Genomic DNA, 26,001 nt, shown 5'->3' on the forward strand with positions numbered 1-26,001 from the left:
GAATTGAGGTCACAAGTTTGATCTGTCAGTTGATTACTGCTTAGTCAATATCACTTACCCAAGCATAAAATACAAACATTAAATGTTTGACTATGTATTTCAGAAATGTGTGATGTGTGAAATAAAGAAATGTTTAGTTTCATTTGTATCATGTAACCTCAATATAGAAGCAAAGAGGCCAAGAGTGTAAAGTACCAAGTAACTCGTAGCAAATATGATAACTTTAAATTAACTGCAACCATCCGGTAGTTTTATTTTGCAGTATACTTATACTACTTTCTCTCAGCTGTCTTAGTTGCATGCGATAGGTACCCGATCACCTGATATTACCTGAAATAGAATAGTATCTCTCTTATCCAAGGGGAGATTTGTTCTTTCATCTGCTTATTACCATGACACGAGGACTAAACACTGGTCTTTAAAAGCTTAGATAACATTTACCTTTTTATTGCAACTTACAATGTTACTACTAGTGGCTTTTACATAGTCACTGAACCTGCTAAAAATAGAAGCCTAATCTTGCTTAAAACAACAGACACAATGGAAAAACACTGATAGCCTTTCAACTCTTTCATTGCTAGGATACTTTTGATCACAGGCCTGCTCAATCAGGATTTATTTGGGACTAAGCAACAAAAATCCAACAGTATTAAGAGCCAACAAAGAAGTTTATGCACGGGTTTTCAACTTGCTAGATAAAGTGGCCATATTTTTCTCAAATCACACAATACAATCTTTAAAAAAAGAAAGCTACACTGAATAATGTAGTCTTAGATACACTATAGTTGACTAAAATGAGGTGGTCATGGGTGAAACACTTTTGATCATAGATCTACCTGTGTGATAGACTTAATCTGTCAGTTGGTTTAGCACCACTATTTGGTTCTTTGTTCTTTTAGCTGAAGTTGACTCACTTTTAAGCTTTCACGGATAGCCCAAGTCTGAAAATAACTTCTCTAAGAGTTCTCAAAAGGCCTGAAAAGAGTCATGGGCACTGCATTTCCCCTTCTGATTAAACTTTAAAAAAAACAAAAAAAAACACAGAAGTGAACTGAAACTAATCAACAATTACTAATACTAAAACATGGTTCTCCACCAATTAATCTCTGTACACAAAGTTTGAAATTCTTACAGTCAACTTTCATTGTCAAACCTTAGTTCCTTCACTCCTTTCCAGCTTCAGATGTTGCAGGATAATGTTCATTTTGTATACACTATGTTTAGATTTCACAAAGGGAGCTAACCATTTTCTTTGACCATCTGTCACTTTTGTGCATTGCCAATAGCCAAACCAGTAAACAAAACTATCTAATGAACTTCTCAACATCAAATAGTAAAAAAAAATGGGCTAAGTTTAAACACAACATTGCAATTTCTTAAAACAATTAATCAATCAATTATACATTGTCCACACATCTCACAGCATTAAACTATAACTTCATCATGGTAATTATTTCCTGCATTAGAGATTGAATTAAACCACTTTGGCAAGTCATTGATTCAATACAGTGCTACTGACAAGATGTAACCAGTGTTGACCTTGTTAACACCTTATCAATATGACTAGCAGTAAATATTATAAGGTTCTTGAGAACAGTGACAAGACACCAGTCCAAATCAAGTCTATGAAATTTGTATCTTCCTGGTGTGTACTATGAGAGAACAGATAGCCAGGTGGGAGGCTAACAATTCATATCATGTCCTTGATACTACTTTATGTCTATGGAAAAAAAATGGTATTTATTTCTTTAAATCTAAATTTAACTAGATTAGATAAAGTTTGGTACTACTTTGGCATGTGATCTACAACTTAAAGGGCTATTACTTTAGGTTACCTTTTAGTTTACTTTTCAATTCTTAAAAACCCTTAAAATATTCTTGTATTTCTAGTAGATGTTCACTCAATTCAGTGATAAAATTATTCAAATTTGTATTTCATTTTTATTATCAAATTGCCATTCAAATTTTTTATAAATTCTTTTGTATGTATTTAGCATTGTAAATGTATTTTTTCAAAATTCTTACTATTTTAATAATAATAAAACCATGTTTCATTTATGCCTTAGTAAATAATAATAAGAAATCAAGAATAAACAACATAATAATTAAAATAAGCACATAAATGACACAAGTTTGGCATCTCATTGCTGATCACACTGTAAAAATCTTTAGCCAACATCTTAAAGGCTTTTAGAGATTGAAAAGTAAACTAAAAAGTAACCTAAAGTAATCACCCTTTAAATTGTAGATGACATGCCAAAGTAACACCTAAAGTTCTTAGAGTAATATAGTTCAGCAATACAGGGTCCCAGAAGCTGTAATGAGGAGAAACATTCAAGAGTGTGTAGAAGCCTATAAATAGCACACACGGGGCTTGGAATGAATAGCCACAATCTTGAGTGCAGGAGCACAACTTCTTTCTAACACCACTACTATACCCTTCATTATGATAATTATAACTAATGTGAAATATATCATTACAATGTACTTATTGTCGTTTCTGTACCTATGTCTTCATACACACATACACACACACACACATAGGCTTTCCATCATCACAAATAACAATCACATGCCCCCCCCCAACTCACAATCACCCAGTCACTCATATGCCAGTAAAAAAAAAAAACTACCAAAATATGTGTGTGTGTGTGTGCATGTGTATGTTGTGCATATATATATGCATATGTGTATATATATATATATATATATATATATATATATATATATATATATATACAAATACATATATATGTATGTATAAATATGTATATATATATTTGTGTTTGTGTGTTCACACACATGCACCCCCCCCCCCCCATACACACACAAACACTGTACTCCTTATCATGAGACTTACAAGCAATAACCAGGTGAACTTTATCTTTTTGTCATGAAGTGTATTTTAGAATCTGCTGAAACCATGTTAGATTAAAATTAATATTCTGCAGTGGGATGGGACATAGTGAGTAAGTTAAAGGTCACAAAAACTAGGTTTATGAAAATGTCCCAAGTCCATGTTATGCTTATTTAAAATCAAGGGCAATGGAGAACTTGGTTTTCAGAGGTGAAAATAAATCTCTCTTGCAAAGTATCCAACAATGATCAACCATAAGAGCAGAAATTTTTAAGGATCACATGCAGTCAATTGCACTGAGCTCATAACTTATTAATCTCACAGAAAGATGAGAAGCAAAAACCAACTCAAATTTGATTTAAACTCAGAATATGAGAGAACAAGACTGCTAGACATTTAATCCTTTAGTATTCATTAGTCATATCAGGCCCAGATATTCTGCCAGTTTTATGTTCAAACTGGAGAGATCAGGCCTCTCACACCTACCCTATGATGTCATTCTAAAAAATAAACAATCGTGTCATTAAAATCTCAAAGCTATGAGATAATGTATGATTATTTCAAAACAACGTGAATAGATAAGCATTACATTTGAGAGAGTAATCTGAACGCAAAAGGGTTAATCCAAATTTAATCCATTTTTGTCACTCCTTTCCCTTTTCTAATAATAATCATTATAAAAAGGATTTGTAACTTTAGAGCAATAATTCCATACATGTTGTGGACTTGTACTTATTTTATCAATCTGCCACGTGGATGAAAGGCAACCTTGACCTAATGGGATTTGAACCCTAAACATAAAGATCTAAAACTAAATACTGTAAAGAATGTAGTCTAATACTCTAGACTTTCTGTAATATTTTCTTTCTTAATCATATGAGCATTAGCAGTATGTTTCAAAAGTTCTTTGCTTCCTTTACTTAAACATTTGTCATATATATAAATTTATGTATATATATATATATATATACACACATATGTGCACACACACACACACAACTCTGCCAAAACATTTACCAGCTCAAGTAGCAAAGCTGCTTGTTACCCTTTTACTTGTCTAGCTGTCTGTGTGTACCTGTGCTTCTGTCTAATCATAGACCTGCCCCAGCTGACAAATGATCTACTTGAATAATGTTATCTACCTGTCTATCAACCTAGCTAACCAATCTTCCTAGCCATTTTTCTATCTATCATCTGTTAGTTCAGTCACTCTTTCTTCAAACTTAAATTTCTCTGACTTGCCTAACCATTTATTTGTCTAGTGTCTGTCTGATCAGTTGTCTTACTCGGGGTGAAGAATGGACGATGTGAGCTGAGTGAAGATGTATTAGATGATAGTGGATGTTAGTTGAAACTGATAGAGTTTGTGCTTCATTTTTGAACATGTATTAAGAATGAGTAAAAACTAATTGGTCAATACATTCAATATGAAACCACTGAATGTTTACTTCAATGTCTACTTTCAAACAGTGTTGCGATTTAGAGAAGTCAAATTTAAAGAGATTTATCATCAAAAAACATTCTATCCATAATCATTTTTTAAGAGGAGGTATCTTGGACTACATTAACAACCCTTGCTGATGATTAGATGCCAACTGAATGAGACTTAGCTGCTATTGCTAGCAGGTTGAGCAACGTAGTAAAGATACCTACATTTGCTTGCCTTCAAACATTGCTTCCCTCCCAGATCTTTTTGTCACACCAGGCTTCATTAATTTTCGTTTCATTACAATAAACTATAGTGCTTATGAGAGAGAGAGGGGGGGGGGAGAGACAGACAGACAGACAGACAGGCATAGCAACCGAATCTCTTTTTAAAAAACTGTATGTTCCTTTCAATACCAATCCATCTGAAATCCCCCCCCCCCCCTGCTTCAATGACATAAAACCTCACGTTTCTAAGTATTCGCATTTAAATTACCCCCCCCCCCCGCCTCATCATAACTCTTAATAAGAACTTTTAGTTAAGATAGATTCCAAATACCTTATAGTTAGATATCAATGAAGTTGACTTCCTCCAAATTTTGATTATTTTCATTAGAAATACCATCACAAAAAGTTTTTAAGTCCAAAATTTTAGAAGAACATCTCTTTATATTAGAAAGTAGAATGGCTACAAATATAAAAAACTAATGGAATCATTTACTCAATCAGCTACATTATCAGAGCTTTCCAACAATTTTACTTCTTCCAAAGAGCCTAGCTGGGTTTCTGCTTTAACTCTATTTCTCAGTAATATATATATATATAAAATATCAAGCTAAGTATCTATAATGGTTAAGTCTAGAAACATAAAGAGTTTATTTTTCTACTGCTTACAGTTTCACATCCATTTTCTATTCTCTAATGGGCAGGATGTACTTCATTTTTTTTTTTTTTTGCAAATTTATGTAATACTCAACCATACCTACATTTACATATTCCCCAGCAACTGTCAGTTTTTGTAGTTTAATATCCTATTTAGTGATGATAACTACACAACTGTGAAATAGAAATGGTCTAACTTACTTCAGCAGTCAAATAAAATGTTATGTTACTTAACCAATGCTACAACACAATAACTATAGTAAAATTAAGATTTGAACTCATAACCATGTTTTCAGCAGCTTAGCACTTAGACCACACTGCCATTAAACTTCACTATAAAAACTGTTATTCACAGTTTATTTATAGACTCACTAAGGTATTAAAGGAAAAGAAAATATTTTCCAAAATTTTAACATTTATTTTCATTGTTAAAATGTTTAGAAATGGTTAAATTTAAGTCCAGATTTCAATTCATTATATTACAAGGTATTTACTTAATCAATGTATCTGGATTACATTATAGGTGGCAATATAACCCACAAGAATTCAGTCTTACATTTAGATAGCTAACCAGAATCATTCAAAGTCATCATCTCACATTTAAACATCTGGTTTGTTTTCTCAAAGATAGATGTCCCTTCCTTACACCAACCACTTTATAGGTTATACTAAGTGCATTTTCTGCAGCCAGGAAAAATGGCAAACCCGTCGTTATATGTGCAAGAACTGGGAATCATAATGAAAAATGATGCGCCATTTTAGGTGGTAAAAGTGTGTGAAAAAACTGGTAAGATGGAGCTTGTGAACAAGTCATGCTGATCCTATAAAAGATTTTTTTTTTTTTTCAGTTATTTGGATTGTTGCTCTTCGCTATGATCCTCTCATTGTGTCAAGTTCACTACTGAAAAGAAAAATTTCAAAGTCCTACACTGAGAATATTGCCTCAGTGCAGCAGTTGAATTACTGGAAGTGAATTGAAAGGTTAAGACCAACTGGATCAAAGAAGAAAAATATATTTAGTAACAAACGAGCAGTAATTCATATTTGGAAAATATTAGAGGGACTTTGTGGACTAGGAGTTATGAAAATCATTAAACAAGATGCCTTGGCATGGTGCCAAGAGTTTTGTCTCAAGGTAAGATACTGCAATAGCTTAGAATTCAAAGAAACACAGCTCTTCAAAAGCATCTTCCAAAACACAAGCTATCTACATAAAATAAATGCCTACAAATTCAAACATTGTGTTGTAAATACTAAGATCTCAGATGAACCTGGATATAGTAAGAATCACACATGAGGACAACAATAACAAACACCCTATTTAACAGTATACTAGACACAAAATGAAGGCTTTGGTAATGTTAGCAACAGCACTAGATGCCACACTCAACTTACAGTAAACAGTGAGGTAGATAGGTCAATAGATATATAGAGGGATAGACAGACAAAGAGAAAATAACAGAGAGAGATATTATTCCACTTAGCTACCCGTCTCATTTTTCTTTACAACAGTATTATAGCAAAGCAACATTTCTTGGTGAGATTCTGCAACTAGAGGATCTTGACACAGTGGGTAGTTACCACTACAGGTAATATATTTTAGAGAGGAACATTACAATTTATATTAAGCATACTAAAGTACAGCTTAACTGCACTTTTGAATATACTATTTCACCTTTTCACTAACCTGAAGATGTTTGTTGAGTTATGTTTCAGATAACATTCTTACATATGCATAATTCCTTAAACTATATATGTGAGTGTGAATGAGTACATGTGAGAATGTGTAAACATATGTACGCATACAGTGTGTGCATATATATGTATACATATATGTATATATATATTCTTTTATATTCTTTTACTTGTTTCAGTCATTTGATTGCAGCCATGCTGAAGCACCACCTTTAAATCGAAAATATCAATCCCAGAATTTATTCTTTGTAAGCCTAGTACTTATTCTATTGTTCTCCTTTGTTGAACTGCTAAGTTACAGGGACATAAACACACCAACATTATATATATATATATATATATATATATATATATATATATATCATCATCATCATCATCGTTTAACGTCCGCTTTCCATGCTAGCATGGGTTGGACGATTTGACTGAGGACTGGTGAAACCGGATGGCAACACCAGGCTCCAGTCTGATTTGGCAGAGTTTCTACAGCTGGATGCCCTTCCTAACGCCAACCACTCAGAGAGTGTAGTGGGTGCTTTTACGTGTCACCCGCACGAAAACGGCCACGCTCGAAATGGTGTCTTTTATGTGCCACCCGCACAAGCCAGTCCAGGGGCACTGGCAACGATCTCGCTCGAAAATCCTACAGGAGCCAGTCAGGCGGTACTGGCAACGGCCACGCTCAAAATGGTGCATCTCATGTGCCACCCGCACAAGAACCAGTCCAGGGGCACTGGCAACGATCTTACTTGGCTTGCGCATATATATATATATATATATATATATATATATAACAGGCATTTTTTCGGGTTCCATCTACCAAATCTACTCACAAGGCTTTGGTCAGCCCAATGCTATAGTGGAAGATATCTGTCCAAGGTGCCATGCAGTGGGACTGAACCCAGAACCATGTGGTAGGGAAGCAAGTTTCTTACCATACAGCCACTCCTTGTGCATATATATATATCATATATAGAGGTATATATGTACATATATGTGAATGTATATAGATATACAAATATTATCATCATCACTTAACGTCCATTGTCCATGCTGGCATGAGTTAGACAGTTTGATCAGGGCTGGTAAGCAGAGGGGCTGCACCAGACTCCAGTCTGATTTGGCATGGTTTCTACAGTTGGATGCCCTTCTTAATGCTAACCACACGAAAAGTGTAATGGGTGCTTTAATGTGCCACTTGCATAACACCAATATCTGCTACAATTACACTATCACTTGGCTTGATGGGTCTTCTTCTCAAGCACAGCATATTGCCAAATGTCTCGGTCATCAGTCATTGCCTCCATGAGGCCCATCACTTGAAATGTGTGTGTGTGTGTGTGTGTTATATTTGTAGGTGGTCATTTTTTACCAATTAAACACACACACGATATATTTGATCTTCACATTATAATTATTATTATTATTAGCTCATGTGTCAGAGCTCTTTCATTACACAGTTTGTGACATCTTCAGCAACTTTCTGCTCCTTGTGCCTTCTTTTAACCTGTCAAGACGAGACACAAGGAGAAATGAGGGACAAGAGGTGACACAAGGGACCAAAAGTTTCTGAAAGAGGTTACAGAATGTGATGAAAGAACTCTGAAAATGAACTGCCAGCTTGTCACCTTAATAATAATAATAATAATAATAATAATAATAATAATAATAATAATAATAATAATGGTTTCAAATTTTGACAAAAAGGCCAGCAATATTGGGGAATAAGGTACGTCAATTACATTGACTCTAGTATCCGACTGGTACTTATTTTATCAACACCAAAAGGATAACAGGCATTCGAACTCAGAATGTAGATTGGGACAAAATGCTTAGTGATATTTTGTCTGGCATGCTAACAATTCTACCAGCTTGTCACCTTAATAATAATAATAATGATATATACACATACACACACACACACATGAGGTAGAAGGTTATAATTATGCTACAACCTCTAAGATAGACAACACTCAGCATAGATTATTTCTAGAGTAGAAATTTATTGTAGGAATTGGACAGTCAAGTGACTCGCAGTCATCAGTCATCTCATCTTGGCTGATGGGAATATACAACTTAACCCTTTCGTTACCGTATTTCTGTTGAGGTGTTCTGTGTTTCTTTCAATTACTTTAAATATAACAAAAGAATTTAGCAAAATAACTAAGTTATCATTAAGCTAGTGTTAGAAACATAAATTGTGGCTAAGGTTTGGTGGAAGATTTTAACTCAAAACTTATAAAAACAAGACATTTGTACTACAGAGCCAGAGGCAGTTTCGTCCGGGTTGGTATTGAAAGACTTAAGCAAAATTCTCAATAATTCTTTTCCGTTGAACATTCTGGCCAACAGTAAACAAATACAATGGAAAAAGGAACAACATTTTCCATACACTCTTCTAACGTCTATTACCACCCTTCCTGTTCTTCTGTACTCTCTTATTCACCTTGTAGCTTGAAAGCTCAGGCTACCATCTTACCATGCTTATCTCTCCTCCACCTTCACTTTGATTACTCCCAACTGATTGAATACTCTTATGTAAAGTGAATTACTATATGCCACTCAAATACCATGAAACCTCTTTCAGCTGTTTCTTTTGATACTCTAACTTCTCATCACCTAGCATAAAACAGCTTCCCGTCTCTACTGTGGTCCTACTCAGTTCAATGGGAGCTTAGTTTTGTAATCTACATGACCTTCCTATTGTTGGTTTCATATGAAAAGCATCTTGCACACCCTGTCAAATGGTTGGCATTAGGAAAGACATCCAGCTGTAGAAACCAAGCCAAAATATATTATGGAACCTGGTGCAGCCCCTGGTCTTGCCAGCTTGTGTCAAGTCATCTAACCCATGCCAGCATGGAAAGTGGACATTGAATGATGATGATGATGATGAAACGCACATATATATACAAAGACATTGCAATAGAAAATGGATATCCCTTATTTTATATATATATATATATATATATATATATATATATATATATATATATATATATATATATATATATATATATATATCCTCATGATCATTTAACATACATCTTCTATGTGGAGAGTAAAGGATGATATTGATGTATATAAGTATATATACATTTGTACAGAGACATATGTATATATGTTTGGATGGTGATTTTTACGTGCCACAGGCACAGGAGCCAGTCAGGCAACACTGGCATTGACTACATTTGGAAGATGCATTTTACATGTCACTGGAATGGGAGCCAGTCAAGGGGCACTGGCTACAGCAGCGATTTTGGTTTTACATGACTCAACAGGTCTTCTCAAGCATATCATATCACCCAATGCATCAAGGGTACTTCTAAACAGGCCGGACATGCAACACTGGTATGAGCCATGGCTGCGATCTCACTTTAGTTGCTGGGTCTTCTCAATCACAGCATATCTCCAAAGGTCTCTATCTCCTGACATTGCTTCTGTGAGGCCCAACGTTTGAAGGTCATGCTTCACCATCTCATCCCTTAACTTCCTGGGTCTACCTCTTCCAGAGGTTCCTTCTAGAGTTAGGGAGTGGCACTTCCTCACACAGCTGTCCTCATCCATACGTAACACATGATCATACCAATGCAGTCATCTCTCTTGCACACCACATTTGATGCTTCTTATGTCCAACTTTTCTCTCATGGCGCTTCCACTCTGTTGTGCATGCACACTGACATTACACATCCAGCGGATAAAACTATCGTCATCATCATCATTTAGCGTCTACTGTCCATGCTGGCATGGGTTGGATGGTTTGACCAGGTCTAGCAAGCTAGTAGGCTACTTTTATGTGACATGGGCACAAAGGCCATTTGCATGACACCAGTATCTGCCACAACTATGATGTTACTTGGCTGACAATACAAAAGTATCACCTGATAATAACAGAGTGAGTACAACAAGACCGGTACATACAAGTTGAATATTTATACAGATTTTTCCTTTCTCGAAATGTGTGTACATTTTTTGAGTGGACTCTGTATATGTGGAAGATTCTGGAAGGACCTGCTATACTAATCACTGAACTATATGTCACTGCATAGTAGCAAAAATCCCATCCTCTCCATCTGGAATAAGGTTCAAGAACCCACTTTTCAATCCCTTGCTTAAAAAAAAAAACTCTCAGAAATCAATTAGGTGTATATGTGGACATGCTCAAAAACCAGACAAATTTTTTATCTGAGATACCAATTGAACCTACTACATCACAGCAAGAAACGCAAAGAAGGGCTTCCTTATCTCACTCACTACTTCACCAGAATCAATTCCAGAGAGACGGCTTGGAAATCAGTTTGAGATAAGGAAAAAGCAATCACACTAATGGCAATGCCCCAGCATGGTCACCCCCTCTGACTGAAATACATACATAAATACACAGACACATACACACACACACCTATATACATTGTTTGTGAAATGGAACAACTGTATGTGAATATGTTGATTAATTAATAAATTAATTTGTATCCGTTAGATATTTCGGTTTTCTAGCTCAATAAAATGTTTGGTATTTTACGATACGATGTTCTATATATTATATTCTTGGAAGGATTACCTCTTCAAAATTTAATATAGCAAACCAGTGTATCGTGGATAAATGTCCTTTGTGACTACTCTCTCTTTCCTTTCCTGAGCGTCCAATAATACTATCCATATCACGTCCTCACTTTGTTGTTTTTTTTGTTATTGTTTTTTTTAACTATATATATATATATATATATATATATATATATATAGATAGATAGATAGATAGATAGATAGATAGATAGATAGATAGATAGATAGATAGATAGATAGATAGATAGATAGATAGATAGATAGATAGATAAATAGATAGAGAGATAATGGGCAGATTGAGTAAAACAATGAAAGAGCCTATTATGATTACCGGAAACAGCTGTAAGTTAAATTTACTACAATAAAATGTAATGGCCGTTATTTATACCTTGTCTTATACTTATATAACACGTTTATATATATATATATATATATATATATATATATATATATATATATATATATATACATAAACACACATATATATTCTCATACATACATATATACCAAACACTTTTTCACATACACACATATATATATGCTAATAGAGAGAGACACAGAAAGAGAGAATGAGAGAAGAGAGGAGGAGTAAAGAAGCCTATGTAGTAGTATTAACGTAATATAAAAGTGCAGGTTAGCACAGTTAACTATTCTACACGTTAAGATAAACCTCGATTCAGGAAAGGAAGTGTGTGTCAGAGAAAGAGAGAGAATAGAGAAAAGGAGAGAGAGAATAGAGAAAAGGAGAGAGAGAGGGCGCCTACTCGCAAAGCAGCATTTGTAATAGTTAACCTATTAAAAGTAAAACAGGAATGGGAAAATACTTCGATGAAAATGTCATAAATGTAAAAAAAACGAAAGCAAGAAACATTGACGAGAAATAATCGTGTAATCTAAACAATATGCACCACACGCACACACACACACACCGAGCTATTACGACGATATCTCCTTGTCACAGAAACAGACACACAAGCGCGCGTGCGTAGAGTTGAAAATATTAATAGACGTTATTACTTTTCTTTTTTCATTCAGCTGCTGCAGTTGTACCTTTGTTGCTGCTGCTAATACTAAGTGGTGCAATAGTAGGCTGACTATTACGTAGTATGCAATAACCTCGTTGCATAAATTGCACTAGTTTCGGTTTTCTTTCTGTCTTTTTCCTTTTGACATAACTGAAACACACCCACTCATACTTTCACATAGATATACATACACCCGGTTGTACTTTTAACTTAACAGCAACATGAAATGGTTAACATACTCGTACTTATATATATCTATAACATATGCATGTATCTCTCTCTCTCTCTCTCTCTCTCTCTCTCTCGCTCGCTCGCTCGCTCGCTTTCTGTCTGTCTCTCTCTTTCTCTGTACATACAACATACACCACTGGTTCACAACCAGGATCCAGGTGACCCTAGGGGGTCCATATTAACATGTTACAATTTATGTATAGTAAATTGCTTATACTTCTACAATAGACTTTAAACGGTGTTTTTATTCAATTCCTTATATTCAATTATAAATATACGATAGTACTTTTTACACATTTAATGGCTATGGGAGGCCACCCGAGTAAAACATGAATCAATGGGGTCTATAAGTAAAAATGGTTGAAACCACTGACAGACAAACAAACATTACGCATGTATCACACACACACACACATATATATACATATATATATATATATATATATTTCTTTATTGCCCACAGGGGGCTAAACATAGAGGGGACAAACAAGGACAAAGGGATTAAGTCGATTACATCAACACCAGTGCATAACTGGTTCTTATTTAATCACCCTGAAAGGATGAAAGGCAAAATCGACCTCGGCGGAATATATATATATATATATATACATATATATTACACACAAAAATATATCGAAATAGATGTTCACATATTACATACACATGTGACATAATGCAGGAGGGCTGTGTGCGCGTGTGCATGCGTGTGTAAAATGAATATAAATGAGGAAGATAGAAGGGACGAATTTTAAAACAAAACGAAACTGCAAAAGCCTCAGTCCTAATTACAATGTGTATCTTTGAAAATGGAACAGATTTACATTAGATACCAAATAATGACGGCTCACCGTTTTACGGTGTTTCCCACCTCTTTGTATTTTTTGTAAGCACTTTTTTCTTTCGTCTATTGACTTACATAGTAAATATGTTTACTTCAGAGCAAAGTGCAAATTTATGAACACGTGTAGCTCGGTCGACATTTTAATTACATAAATTAGAAACATACATATTAAAAACGTACATACATAGGAAAAACCGTGACCTAATTCTAAACTATCCATTACATAATATGAGGCTTGTTTATGAAAGCGTAGACAGTTTAGGGTTAAGGTACTTGAGTTCACATCCCGACCAGTTTAAAATTTCCTTTCACCTTTCTTAGAGTCGTGAAACACAACTCAACTCAAATACTATATAAAAGAAAAGATTATTATTATTATTATTATTATCTCTATTATTACTACTGAAAGGCAAAAAATTCAACCGAGGTCAACTTTGCCTTTGATCGGAGTCGATAAAATATAGTAAGAGGGCTGGGGTGGATGTAATCGACTTCCCCCTCTCCTCAAAATTGTTCTCCAGGAGGCAAAATTAAAAGGAATTATAATTATTAGGAAGGCGGCAAGCTGGAAAAATCGTTAACGTGTCGGACAAAATGCTTAGAGGTATTTCTTCTGGGTTTTTTACGTTCTGGGCTCAAATCCCGTCGAAGTCAACTTTGCCTTTCATCCTTTCGTGGTCGATGAAAAAAAAGTAACAATCATGTACTTTCTACAGCCCTCAAAATTGCAAGTCTTGTACCAAAACTAGAAAGAATTATTATTAAGATTATGAAAGTAGCGTAGCAGACAAGATGCCTTGTTCTGTATTAGTTCATCCCTTTATGGACGAGGTCGTCATAACCTTTCATCTTCTGAGGTCGATAAATTTGTATACCTGTCAGGTGATGGAAGGATTAAGTCGACTACTCCGTTCCCCAAAATGTGACCTTGTGCCAAAGGTAAAAATTATTAGTATCAATACATTAACGTCGCTGGAGACTGAGTTTATGGAGTAGTCATGTGTGTGTCACGTCTGATAGATCAATAAATATATCTCTGAACAGGTTTCATTGAAAAATTTCTCGCCAGCAGCCAAAAGTCCCTGCATAACACCATGTACAAATATATTTATATAGTGTTAAATGTAGTACTATATTAGTAAAATGATTTAGAGGAAAGGAAATCATTTTAAACAGTAACAAACCTTCACGCTGATGTTTTTATGCATATATACTAGCATTCTCATATTTTTGGTCTTAGTATTTTTATTACCGCTAATTTCGGGACCAACAACAATGACTGGGATAAAGATTGTCATTGACAACGGTTCATTTAGTGACCTAAATAACAGAAGGTTGTCAAATTTTTAATGATCGTTTTTGCTATTCACACATACACGTATGTAGAGAGAATACCTGTCGCGCGACGATGAGGATTCAGTTATTCGATAAACAGAATTACCTGCTCCTGGAAAATAGAAGAACATTCCACAGATTGGTGTAACCTAAGTGCAATTCTCGGAGAGAATCGGTGTAACAATGTAATAAGGAGGTAACTTTAAATTTCAGACAATCCACCTGAGCACTTTTTATTCAGTTTCTGTTAATATTTCACGTATTAGGTATGGGCTGACTCAAACCTATAGATCGAACCCGAGAACATGTTGCGAAACGAACTTCTTAACCACCCGGTCACACACACACACATACACACACACACACACACAGGTGCGTGGCCAAGTGGTTAGAGTGTTGGCTCAATAAGGACGCGGGTTTAATTCCTAGATCGAGCAGCGCAGTGTATCCATGAGCAAGGAATATCATTTAATGTTCTAGTCTACTCAGCTGGAAGTAAGTAGTTGCCCGACTGCCTTCTCTCCTCTAGCTGTTTTATCTCTGATGCTCCGTTGGGTCGAGCGAGAAAAGGGGGAGTACCGACAAAGTGTGTTTGCTCGCGATGAAAAAGGCACCTAGGACAGTTAATAAAAGTGTAGGACAGCAGACCACATCTTACTAAGCTCTTTGAACTTATGACAATAAAATACAAGTCACTGGTGTGAATGGTCACGACTAACATCATCACCCTCAAATTTCAGGCTTTGTGTTTACATTACAGATATTTGGCTGTTATTTCTAGAAAATCGAACGATAACAGAGGGGATCCCTTGTTTGAGGGGAAGAGTTTTTGCTAGCTTTCTCATAATGTGTCGATGTTGTTGGCATTAATCAGCGTGTTGTGTTTGTTTGGGACGAAATGAAGGTAGGAAATGGTATTTTAGAGTTTTCTTAGCGGCAAACTTGCACTTTTGAACTATTTACCAAGGGGGATTGCGGAGTGTCAAAAGAGTAGGGATGAAACAGTGAGAGAAGTCGTGCAAATGATTGCAAAATTAGCATATTGGGATAGGTTTGTGTACGTTCATCAAAAAGGTTCTCCCCGTATTATACACTATGAATTTCATTAAATCTTTTACGGATGCAAGATCAGTTTATCTCGGACAACTGGGTTTTACAGGAGAAATGGTTTTCATTACGGGATCTGAGTGGTGGGAGATACCCAGCTTGTTATCACGAAGAAACAAAACTCGTTCTTACTATAATAGTTCTGATGAGCATGCTCAGAACCACGAGCCAGCTGAACGACTGGGTGTGACCCATAAAATGTATTTGTTCCAGATACACCAATCGTATGGAGAAGGAGAATGGCAGTCTGGGTAGGTTTATAGTTTCACCCCTGTAGAAGCCACTTCTACGCGCTCGTTCGACTTGCTACCTACGGTATTCTAGGTATAGTAGTGCTAATACGCAAGAAGACGAGATGGTCAAGGTTGGAATGTCGATCGAATAATCAAAATTGTTGTTACGGTTAAGAGACCGAGAGATAACATCACATAAGTTTGTCTAGTCTAGTGTGCATAGTGTACAGAAGAATTAAGCTTTTTTCTATCTACCAGATGCATCTTGTATCGCTTTTTTCTCTTCATTTTTTTCTTTAGGGGACGAGAACGTTTACAAATACACAAGGAGAGTGTAGTAGATATAGTATAGAGTACTACTACATCGAAAGAAGAAAAGGAGAACACAATAATATATGGAATAACAATTTTATTGTGGGTATTGGAAGGTTTAATACTTCACTAACCGTTTCTTCAGCTCGGCGAGAATCCGTGGACAGTGTGTGTATTACATATTATACACACATAAAGCACATCTATATGCATGTATACATACATATACAAACAAAAGCATATGCACATAGACATAATTAGCTACATATGTATGAATTTATGTATCTACATGTCTATATAAATATAAGTATGCATATATTTGTACATACTACATATGAGTCTTATACACACACGCACTGATACATTAACTACAATGAAGAAAGCAACCTTGACATACAAGACTTGCATTTATTTATGTTCGTTTTTTAGTCTCACGTGTGTTATTGATGTGGCTCTTACAACGACTGTAACTGGTCTTACATCAAGAACAACTCGTACAGCACCAACCATAACAATATCTATTTTAGGTACAAGGCCGTAAATCTGGAGGTTGGAGGGAGGTGGGCAGTCGATTAAATTAAGCGCAAGCACTTACTTACCCAGGTTCAGGGAACCGAAAGGCAAAGTTGACACTGATGAGAAGTGAACTCAGAACGTTCAGTGATGTAACTCAATACTGCAAGGCATTTTATCTAGCACTCTACTGATTCTGTCGTCTACTGCCCTTGAACGTTTCTGATTTAGGTACAAGGCCAGCAGTTTCGTGGGGTTGAGGAAGTAGTCGATGCAGTCGACTCAGTACTTGTTTTATCAATCCCGGGGAATGAAAGACGAAGTTGACATCGGTGGTATTTTAAACTCAGAATGAAAACAGCCTGATGAAATATAGCTCAAAACATTTTGTCCGACACTAACAATTCAACCAAGTCTGCCATCGATGACGGATGAAAGGGGTATTATAGATAAAAGTATAATTTCTTTACTTGCCACAAGAGCGGCGAATGAGGGGGTATTACAAGGACAAAGTGGATAACACGAGTTAGTTTCGATTCCTAGTCGGAGTAATCTCGCTTCACCTATGCCTCTAAACACTTTTATAAAAGCATCGACATCACAACATCCTAGAAGAAACCCATTATCACATTAATGTGTTGTTATTAGCAGTAGGAAAATAGGGTGGCGGAAGGATAGTGATATTAAAAGCTTTACAATTATTCATTTAGTCCCCACTGAGTTCTGAGTTCAAATTATACAGCGAGCGACAACGTCTTTCGCCCTTACAGGGGTTTGATAAAAATAATTGTGGTATAGTGTTATTGAATGGGCACAAAGCTTCAAATATGAAGTTTTGGGTCTATGCAGGAAAATCAGTTGATGCAACAAGGTGGTAGTACAGTGCCGAACTATTTTGTTATACTGTTATGATATCGAACGCGAAGTGAGAGTGAGGATCGGTAAAAATAGAATACTTGGAATATTGTCTATTCAAATGTTAATCTGAGGCAACGAGGTTCTCAGTGGCTGTTGGAATTGCTAGAAAGAGCAGCCATATCTCCTACAAAACACACACAGTTTCAGAATTTTAGAAAGGGCATATTGACTGACATTTATATTTTATCTACCTAGGCAAAATTGCACACCCTTATGATTTAAAAAGCCGTAACTAAAAACCGCAAAAAATAAATATACTATGCCTGAACATAAAATTGATGGTCATGGTTAGAACGCTTTTGGCCCAAAGGTCACTTTAATCACGGTTTAAGACTATACAAGAAAATATATATTTTTTTTGAATTGTAAGTAAAAATATAAAATGAGTTGGAAACAAAATTCCAATATTGTAATGCTTGTAATCGTTTTGGCCTCGTGGCAAAATACAGATGTTGGCATTGTTGTTGCACTGCTGTCGTCCACTATGGTTCGTTTCTGTTGTTTCATCGCTCGCGTGGGATGTGTTTATATGTGAGTATGCTTGAGTGTGTAAAAAGAGGGGGAAAAAAGGATGAATATCGCAGTGTAACATCAAGGTATAGAAGGGAGAAGGGGCAACTGAAGAAAGGAAGGGGCGAAAAAATGATGCTAGAATTGTAGGAGAAGGAGGTGAAGTGAAGCGTGGGCTGAAGGGGTTCGGTCGGCGGGACGCACGTGAGCCGTTTTGTTATATTTATTTGCAAAGCTAAGAATTTGGGTTGCAGTGGTATGACGTGGATGGGTGGAGAAGAGGTGCAGATTAAAGGAGTTGAGGTTCGAAATTTGTTTCAAAAAGAAAAAGAAAAAAAAAGTTCAGAAACACTTATTCAATTAATAGTGGATTGCTGCGTCAACAAATAAGACTGGGGTTTGCATTCGCTTGCTGGTTACATTCCTGACAATAACGTCTATTATTAATTCTCTCATTCAGCAACTAGTCCTTCCTTCCACCAATAGTTAAGATTCACAGGAAAATAAAAGTAAAAGTTAAGATAAACAATGTATAGGTACCCTATATGTGGTCGAACGATTGTCATGTTTAAGAACATACTTAGAATTGCCTCACACAAGTCTTTAAAATAGTAACAAATTTATGAAGTAGAACTAGATTTGCATGTACACAAAAGTAAAAAAAAACGTCAGGTCATTGCTATGAACACACACCCTTTTTCATCTCCATCACTGCAGACCAAAGGTTCAACAACTGCTACACCATAAATTAATCAGTCGATCGAACTTGTAATCAACCGATCAATTAATCACTCAATCAATAACAACAAGCACACACACATACAAATATACATATAAGGATGTGTATATACATACATACACACACACACACATCTATCTATCTATCTATCTATCTATCTATCTATCTATCTATCTATCTATATATATATATATATATATATATATATATATGCGTGTATATAAATACATATTGCAAATACGTAAAATATAGGGTAGCGAGCCCCTCTAGAAACTTCACCACCAGTGGCCCAGCATGTATAAAAAGTCAATAGACAACATATTCTCAATATAAAATAGTGTACATTTAAACATAAGAGAAACTGCCTTCAACAGGCAGTTTTACACGCTAGAAGAAGTAGTTAAAACGACCAAAACCACATCTAAGAGCAATTTGACTACTTCTAGCGTGTAAAACTGCCTGTTGAAGGCAGTTTCTCTTGTGTTTAAATGTACACTATTTTATATATTGCAAATAGGTATATATATGGATATGAATGTATATATACATAACAATAAACATATACATATATATGCACACACATACATAAAGACATGTAAATATATCAATATACACAAATATATACATGTAGACGTAAAAAGTATATAGCCATGTATACACATGCATATAGCTATATATATATATATATATATATATATATAAAGATATATTTATATATATATATATATATATAAAGATATATTTATATATATATATATATATATATATATATATATAAAGATATATTTATATATATATATATATATATATATATATATATATATATAAAGAGAAAGAGAGAGAGAAACACGTATATGCATATATCGTTAAACATATTTTATACATCACATAGAAATTACATATATACATATGTATTAAATATATATATTCTTTTATTTGTTTCAGTCATTTGACTGCGGCCATGCTGGAGCACCGCATTTAGTCGAGCAAATCGACCCCATGACTTATTCATTGTAAGCCTAGTACTTATTCTATTGGCCTCTTTTGCCGAACCGCTAAGTTATAGGCACGTAAGCACATCAGCATCAGTTGTCAAGCGATGTTGGGGAGGACAAACACAGACACACATTATATATATATATATATATATATATATGACGGGCTTCTTTCAGTTTCCGTCTACCAAATCCACTCACAAGGCTTTCGTCGGCCTGAGTCTATAGTAGAAGACACTTGCCCAAGGTGACACGCAGTGGGACTGAACCCAGAACCATGTGGTTTGTAAGCAAGCTACTTTATTTCTTTTAAATTGCCATAAAGGCATTACACAGAGCTACTTACCACACAGCCACTCCTGCGCCTATATATATATATATATATATATATATATATATATATATATATATATATATATATATATATATATATATATATATATATATATATATATATATATATATATATATATATATATATATATATATATATATATATATATATATATATATATATATATATATATATATATATATATATATATATATATATATATATATATATATATATATATATATATATATATATATATATATATATATATATATATATATAGCATCATTTAACGTCCATGTTGGCATGGGTTGGATTGTTTAACAGGATCCAATTCCAATAGGGTGTAAGGGTTGCACCAGGCTCCAGTGTCAGCTCTAGCATGGTTTCTACAACTGGATGCCTTTCCTAACACCAACCACTTTACACTATAAACTAGGTGCATTTTCCATGTCACCAGCACTAGTGAGGTCACCAGGCTGCCTGCAAGGCTATTAATCTTAAAGTGGGAGAGACTTTTGCAAGGAGACTGAAGCAGAGCTACATGGCTACTCACAGGTAGAAGAGAGGGTGGAATAACCATGTGGAGCTGGAAAAAGAGTAAATAATGGTGATGTGGTGTCCAGGTGGCCCCTCAAGGTATGAAGTGAGTAGGGATACAGGAATTAGGAGCGTGGGAAAGTGGGTGGCGTTTTGGCAAGAGATGGGAGGAATGGGTGAGGGGAAAAGAGGTAGGCAATAACTAATGATTGGGTAGGGTTGAAGGCTGGAAGTAGTGAATTGTGGATAAGGGGTGGGAGATGACCAATGATGCATGTGGTTGGAGGTTGCAGTAGGAAACAGCAGGACACAATGATGACAGAGTAGACAGGTGAAGGCTGATGGAGAGATGACATGATTGGGACTGAGAGCGTCACGTTCCTGGCACTTGTGCCGGTGGCACGTGAAAAGTCATTTGGGCGAGATCGTTGCCAGTGCCGCTGAATTGGCTCCTGTGCAGGTGGCATGTAAAGTACACCATTTAGAGCGTGGCCGTTGCCAGTTCCGCCCGACTGGCCTTCGTGCCGGTGGCACGTAAAAGCACCCACTACACTCTCTGAATGGTTGGCATTAGGAAGGGCATCCAGCTGTAGAAGCTCTGCCGAATCAGATTGGAGCCTGGTGTAGCCATCTGGTTTGCCAGTCCTCAGTTAAATTGTCCAACCCATGCTAGTATGGAAAGCGGACGTTAAACGATGATGATAATGATGATAATGATGGTGGTGGTGATGATGAGAGAAATGGTTTCATTTCTCACTGGTGGGTATTGGTGATTAGTGTAGTGTGCGTGGAGGATGGAGGGAAAACAGTATTAAAGGATAACAGATGAAATGGTTCTGAAGAGCAAGAAAATAAATGGTATCAAGTAAATAGTATCAAGTTAGAGAGATGAGAGGTGGTGGAGGGTAATTTGAGGAAGAGAATGGGTGAAGGATTGGGGTTTCTCAAGAATCATGTGATGCCATTCATCCTGGTCGTTTGTCATTTCCTCCATGAAGCTCAGGGTCCTTAGGCCAACCTTTGCACTCCCCTGTTCTCCAGTTTCCTTTTTCAGCAAGTTTCATTCACATTAAGTGATTGACACTTCTTTTTAAGGCTGTCCTCACCCATACACATCACATGTCCATGCCAACACAGTCTTCTTTTTTTGCAGATTACACTTAATTCCTATGCCCCGTTTTCCTCCCAGTAATTAATATTATGTTGTTCATGCACACTTACATTGCACATCCAACAGAGTTTGTTCATTTCATTTTTTTCTATTCTTCTGAAATCCTCTCTGCATTTAAGACCCATGTCTTATTACCATGCAACACTGCAGTTCTAACACAACCATCATAAAAATTAACCCTCCACTCAGAGAGAAAAAAACCTTCAATGCCAACAGTAGTAGTGGATTCCTTGAACTTTCTCCAAGCTGTTCTTACTCTAATTGCTATAATTTCAGAGCAACCACCACCCTTGTAACTTACATTAAGGTAACAAAAGCTATCAGCTACTTCTTGTGAGCCATCTTGGCATTCAAAGGAGTCTGATTTCAGTATATTCATAGCATGTACTGCTCTGGTGCATCTGTCACATACAAAGCTTATGTTCTCTGCTAATCTGTCTGTGTTTTCATTTCATCTCTTATGAGTTCATAGTTTACATGGAGTAAAGTGTATCGAATTTATACCAACTGTTTTTCTGCATATTGAGTATGGCCATTTCCCTGAAAATACTAGGGTCCTGTCTTCTTTCTTATTTATTGAAACCTTTGTCTTTGCTGAGTTTAATATCTCTCAATTCTAGGTTTCATTTTCTTGGCTGGAATTTCCTCATTAATTCCCCTCTAGATTCAGCTACAAGAACTAGATAATCAATATTTAGCTGTTTCCATGGTCAGCCAGTTTTAAACCTCTTTAATATGATCTGTAGGGCCATGATGAATAGGAAGGGACTGTGGACTGGGCTCTGATGGACACCAACTTACTGCATCTTTGTATGTTGTTTGTACAGCCCTCAGAGACCATTCAATAATACCTAGTTTCCTTAGTAATTTCTAGATTACAGTATGTGGTACCCTGTCAAATGCCTTCTCCAAGTCACTGAAAGCCAGGTATTCCTCCTGCAGTTGCCTCACTAGGACGATTACATCGTTGGTACCTCTTGCAGGTATAAAGCCAAACTGCACCTCATCTAGGTCTACCCTAAAATGAATCAGATGTGCTATGACTCTCTCCATGAACTTCATAACCAGTTCCAATAATTTGATTCCTCTCTAAGGCATCTCCTTTAACTTTTGTAGCTATTTTTGATGATACTGCTATGCAAGTCATTGGGTGGTAAACATGTACCTTACCTCATCAGATACCCTTCCTTACACCTACCACAAAAGAAGGAGAGAGTATTGTTGGTAGATATGGGTGAGTATAAAGAATGATAGCAGGTAGGAAAGGTGTTAAAGATGCAGTATGGTGGATCTAAGATGAAGTTTAGAGGTGAGGGTGAGCTAACTGAAGGTGTAGGAAAGGGGTGATCAGTAGAACGTGGTGTGGGAAGAGATGATAATGAGAATGAAGGATGGAGTTTAAAAGAAGTGGTTTTAGGAGGAAAAGAAGATAGTTGGTAGCATTAACAGGGTGTAAAATACAAACTGCATCTGCTTCCAAATGATTACAGTAGCTGAATAGTGCCATAGTTAGGAGAGTAACAGAGGGACGGGTGTTAGGAAAAAGAGATGTGAGGGAATGCTTGATGGACAGATTGGGTGCAGGGCCCAGTATGAACTGGCATAAGCATAATATTTTCAGGACCTCATTTTAGCCATGATAGACAGATCTTCTTGAGCACAGTGAATCGCCATTCATCTCAGCTATGGGGAAATATCAACTTACTTGGAAACCGGTGAGGGTTGGTTACAAAGGGCATCTAGCCATAGAAAATCTGCTTCAATAAACTCAGGCCAACCCATCCAAGTATTAAAAGTGGATGTTAGTATTGCTGACTACTGAAACTGAATTTTTATCTTGCAATTCAAATTTCACATTATTTCAGAAAATCTACATGCACATATAAGTGTGTATGTGTATACAGACACACAACCATAAACACATATGTATATATGCTCATGCACGCACACATATATATATGCATGTGTGTGTGTATATATATATATATATATATATATATATATTCGACCATTGATAAGATGAACTTGAACTCAGCAATGAACCCTGATGAGTTTCCAGGGATTCTTTTAAAGACATGCACAAAATCCCTACAGACATTCTTCCAAAGCTTTCTTACAGGTGGCAAACTTCCCCAAATGAAAAAGAAGTCCTATCCATAGAAGAGAAAGCAGAGCAGATGCTAAAAATTACAGTGAGGAGACAGAAAATACTGTCAGAACGAAACTGACCAAAGTTCCTAGAAGAAAATTACTTGCTCACTGACACACAGCATAGCTTCTCTCCAGGATAGCTTCTCTCACACAGCTACTACAGCATTATAACTGGGTACACAAACAGCAGCCCTCTCGTTTAAATTTGAATGTGATATATCTCAACTCTGCAAAGGCCTTCCATAAAGTTGATTACAGAAGGATATATTACATAGTAGGAAAACTAGGGGAGTGATTGCACAACTTTTTTTAAAAGGTAGGATTCGGACAGTTGCAGATAGCTGTGCTCTCTTCATGGAGAATACTATTCTTAGAAGAATCCTTCATGGAAACTGTATCGGGACCACTATTGTTTCTCAGACATACCCTCATTCACACAGACAGCCATTCACACCAGGTACACAGATGGCATAAAAGTAAGACAGGCAGTTGAGATGATAATACAAAACTATGGAAAGACCAAGGTGTAATGCAAAAGTGAAGAAAACAACATGCAGTCCAATAATGAAAGATTTCAAGCACTCTACTATTGGCCCACAAACAGATCGCAATCAGAAAACAGAAGACCAAGGGGTATTGCAACCCTGGAGTCACAATCAGATGGTGATCTGGGAATCCACATGAGTAATGACGCATTATTTCATGTGTTTATTACCAAGATGGGAATAGTGTGCAGGTAACTGGGTGGTTGGCTTTTGAAATCAGCCACATTTGTTCTCTGTTACCTGAATTGCTATTCCCAGTTATGACTGTCACATGGCATCAAACACACTGTGGAGCTAGATGCAACACAATGCTATTACACCAAGTAGATGGTCTTGGTGCAACAGATGACCTACTGGAAGAGGTTAAAAGGTCTGGAGTTCATATCCCTAGGGTGATGATGTGAAATATATGCAGTGATATAGATACATGTGTGTGTGTGTAACAGTACATGGTTGTTGTAAAAGAGTATCACCGTCATACAGGCAGTGCCATTCATTTCTAATATTCTACCAAACTATGTCTGCCACTGGGGAAATATTACCATGCTTGGAAACAGGTGAGAGTTGGTTACAGGAGAGGCATCCAGTCATTGAACTTTATGCCATCCGACTCATGTAAGCATGGACACAATATGTGGCCTGTGTGTTTTCTGTACTCTGTTTATCATTTTGTCCACGTTTTTTTTTGCAACGTCCTGTACCCAGATATGCATCTATATATACATGTAGATGTAGGTATGTACATACATGTACGTATATATGCATATACTCATATATTATTTGTATTATATATATATATATATATATATATATATATATGTGTGTGTGTGTGTGTGTGTGTGTGTGTGTGTGTGTGTGTAACAATTAGAAAATGGAGGATAATATGCTGAACCCAACTACTTGCAGACGGTGTATCCCGTTGAATTCATTAATTTAATTCATAGCAAAAGTGACAAAAAAAAAAGGAAGAAAAGAAAAAGAAAGAAAGAACCAAAGCACAGGTGTCTATGGCAGACTGTTATTTTGCCAACCTGGTTTACATATAGAAGTACAAAGTACATAAGGAATTAGAGGATGAACAG

General features: G+C 36.1%; 1 protein-coding gene across 13 annotated transcripts in view; it reads right to left on the reverse strand.

Annotated features, from left to right (window-relative positions):
- Positions 1-26,001, reverse strand: part of LOC106882686 (vitamin D3 receptor) — an 886,520-nt gene that overhangs the window by 426,411 nt on the left and 434,108 nt on the right. Inside the window, exon 1 of one of the 13 annotated variants that reach the window (XM_052965747.2) lies at positions 12,437-12,983. The exons of the other annotated variants lie outside the window; for them this stretch is intronic. The gene's annotated coding sequence lies outside the window, so the exon portion shown is untranslated. Of the gene's footprint in view, positions 1-12,436; positions 12,984-26,001 lie in introns of those variants that run through there. 13 annotated transcript variants of the gene reach the window in all.

This window comes from Octopus bimaculoides, chromosome 2, assembly GCF_046866305.1.
Source record: "Octopus bimaculoides isolate indiv1 chromosome 2, ASM4686630v1, whole genome shotgun sequence".
NCBI classification, from domain to species: Eukaryota; Metazoa; Mollusca; class Cephalopoda; order Octopoda; family Octopodidae; genus Octopus; species Octopus bimaculoides.